The sequence below is a fragment of the Anopheles arabiensis genome (assembly GCF_016920715.1).
Source record: "Anopheles arabiensis isolate DONGOLA chromosome X unlocalized genomic scaffold, AaraD3 X_pericentromeric_contig0006, whole genome shotgun sequence".
Taxonomy (NCBI): Eukaryota; Metazoa; Arthropoda; class Insecta; order Diptera; family Culicidae; genus Anopheles; species Anopheles arabiensis.
In genome coordinates, this window is record NW_024412084.1 from 158,980 (window position 1) to 162,500 (window position 3,521).

Consider the following 3,521-nt stretch of genomic DNA (forward strand, 5'->3'; position numbering starts at 1 on the left):
GAAAACGAGGCCACGGACGGTGGCCTGAACGCCGCGGAACAAGCCGCCGTGGTCGAGGCAGAAGTTGCCTCCCGCTAGGCGTGGTATGCACGTAAAACAGCGACGCATCGAGCGTGAAAAAGCGCCCTATTTAGGGAATGAGTGAATTTTTCGGTTGAATTTAGAAATAGAAATAAAACATGGAAGGTGCTTTTCGCACGGACAAAGGTTGGCCATTAAGCCATGAAACCCCCTGCAGGGTAAGCCCTCGCGGGTAAAATGTAGGGGAGCGGGAGGGTTTAATTTTGAAACAAAATAAAAACCCGTTTAAAAAAAAAAAAAGCCAGTTATCCCTGTGGTAACTTTTCTGACACCTCTTGCTAAAAACTCGTTATAACCAAAGGATCGTAAGGCCAAGCTTTCGCTGTCCCGAAGTGTACTGAACGTTGGGATCAAGCCAGCTTTTGTCCTTATGCTCAGCGTGTGGTTTCTGTCCACACTGAGCTGACCTTTGGACACCTCCGTTATCGTTTTGGAGATGTACCGCCCCAGTCAAACTCCGCACCTGGCACTGTCCATGACGTGGACCGAAAGGACCTGTCCAGGAGTCTTCGAGCCGGGCGGCGCGCGGAACCGGGGCAAACGTGACATCATAAACGATCGACCGCGCAGAAGCAGTGCACCACGAATGCACCGACGTACGCAAGCTTGTACCCTTGCGGGCCACGGCTCACGGTCGGACAAGCGGGTAACACGCTACACACGACGATGCTACGATGCAGTCTCCCCGGCGGCACCACCCAGCGACACACTGGACGCTGAGCGAGAAACACGGCGCATTGGGCGCGCGCAGGCGAACCGCCGCCACAGCCCCGGAGGAGGTGCGCGCACGATCCGGACCTGGGGCCCGCGCTTGTTCCACCCAATCATGTAAGTAAGGCAACAGTAAGAGTGGTGGTATCTCAGAGGCGAGCTCCACGAGGAAGCCCTCCCACCTATGCTGCACCTCCTATATCGCCTTACAATGCCAGACTAGAGTCAAGCTCAACAGGGTCTTCTTTCCCCGCTAGTGCATCCAAGCCCGTTCCCTTGGCTGTGGTTTCGCTAGATAGTAGATAGGGACAGAGGGAATCTCGTTAATCCATTCATGCGCGTCACTAATTAGATGACGAGGCATTTGGCTACCTTTTTTTTTTTTGTTATCGAAGGAAATCTTGCATAAGACACCTGGGTGATCAACCCCGGTAGTGTGAGATTCTTACTCACTAAAACCCTCCGTGCCTTCAACCGGCCCCGAGTGGATCACCCGTTAGGGTATCGACGTCACTCGGGCGGTGGATGTCCATCATCCCAGGCAACGAATGGCTTCCAACAGTGGTGATTAGCCACTGTCTAGCCCTCGGCGATGAAGCTACGATGAACTACGATGAATCCTTGTCGTTACTCGTCGTCACTGTCGCTGCTCTGCAAGGCCAACTGGATGTTGGCGAGCAAAGCACGTCGTTCGCCTCGTTCGATGACGTGTCTTCGATGTTGTTGTCGAATCATAATCGTCCGTACTGCTTGATGAACCATGCTCCAGTTATATCTGTTAGCAGACATAACTTCGATGATGTTCTCCGGCGTTAACTCCTCGTCGACTTGATGCTGAAGTCTGATGATCAATTCACGATGACGTACACAATGGAATATCGTGTGTTCGGCGTCCTCAGGTTCCTCGCACGCATCGCATAGCGGCGAACCCGTTAACTGCATCCGATGAAGCTGGTAGGCGTAGAAGCCATGGCTGGAAAGAAACTGAGAAAGAAAGAAATCTACACCACCAAATCTTCTACTTATCCATCTGTTGACGTCGGGTATGAGACGGTATGTCCACCGACCGTGAACACTCTCATCCCATTCTCGTTGCCATCGTTCCATAGTTGTGACACGTTCCATGTTACGTGCAACCGATCCGGCGATGTTCTCTGCTCGTCTCCGATGAAAAGTCCTGGAGTCCTCGTCCAGGAGGAGATGAAGCGGGATCATTCCCGCAAGCACGCAGACTGCATCATGAGAAGTTGTCCTGAAAGAAGAGATAACTCGCTGGACTACTGGCCGGTAAAACCGACGTAGCCATTGTCTACGGTTAGCAAATCTTAGGGTATGACACCAAATGGGCGAGGCATACCGGACCTTCGCCACAACAGTAAGAGCAATTGCTCGCCTAGCATTACTACTCGGACCTGCCTTATTAGGCATCATCCTTACCAAGGTGGTCCATAGCTTCGTCGCTCTCTCCACCGCATACCTGATGTGTGAAGTGTAATCGAGGCGGTCATCTAAGACCATCCCCAAATACTTTAAGCTGCGCGACGAATGTACTACGTGATCACCTACCCTGATAGCCCCATGCTGTATCCTCTGATGGGAACTGACCATAATAAACTCGGTCTTGGTCGGGGCTATCTTTAATCCGTTGTCGGTCATCCATCGGTCGATGATGCGAATCTGACTGGAAACGAGAATTTCAATATCATCAACACAATTACCTTCCACCAACAGTACTATGTCGTCTGCATAGCCGATAATCCGTGCACCTTCCACCATTGCAACTCGTAGGACTCCGTCGTACATGAGGTTCCATAACGTTGGGCCAAGTACCGAGCCTTGAGGTACACCCGATGTGACTGCAATCTCTGCCGGTCCATCTGTGGTATCATACATCAGCACACGATTCCTAAAATAATCACCAATGATATCATAAAGATATTTAGGAGTGTTAATTCTCTGTAAAGCATTTGCAATCGCCAACCATGAAGCACTGTTAAAAGCATTAGTAACATCTAATGTAACAACCGCACAATACCGTCCACTGTATCTGTTTCTACTTCTAGCTACCGAAACAATGTCCACTACCCGTTGAATCGCATCAACTGTTGATCGACGACTTCTGAAACCAAATTGGTCGTCAGACAGTCCGTTGACCTCCTCGATGTGTGCATTTAACCGTTGCACTATGATGCGTTCTAAACCTTTACCTGCCCCGTCTAGTAGACAAATGGGGCGAACTGAACCCAGTTCCCCTGGTGGTTTGTTCGGCTTCGGTATTAACACCAACCTCTGCCTTTTCCACTCATCGGGGAACTTCGCGTTCTCTAAACAGCCTTGGTAAACCCTGCAAAATGCATCGGTTGCAGTCAACATACCAACTTTCAGCGCCTCATTCGGGATACCATCTGGTCCCGGCGCCTTCTTGTTAGGTAGTCTCCTGGCAACCGCAAGAATCTCATCATTAGTTACCCTTTCAAACTCTCGTGGCTGATCGATACGATAATCAGGCCACACCGTGTTTGGGTGGTAGGAAAAAGCTCGCTCACCACTTCCCTAAACTCGTCTAATGTCATGGTTCGGGGTCCAATCGAACCCTCGGCCACTTTCTTGAACGTATGATATACAATACCAAATGATGCGTTGTTCGCTGTTCCCAGGAACTCTTTCCACTTCCTCTGTCGGGTATGCTTGATCAATCGCTTGAGGGCATTCCCGTGCCACCTTGAACT

General features: G+C 50.6%; 1 pseudogene; it reads right to left on the reverse strand.

The window, feature by feature from the left end:
• The window catches only part of LOC120907505, an 8,257-nt pseudogene continuing 4,736 nt past the window's right edge, over positions 1-3,521 (reverse strand).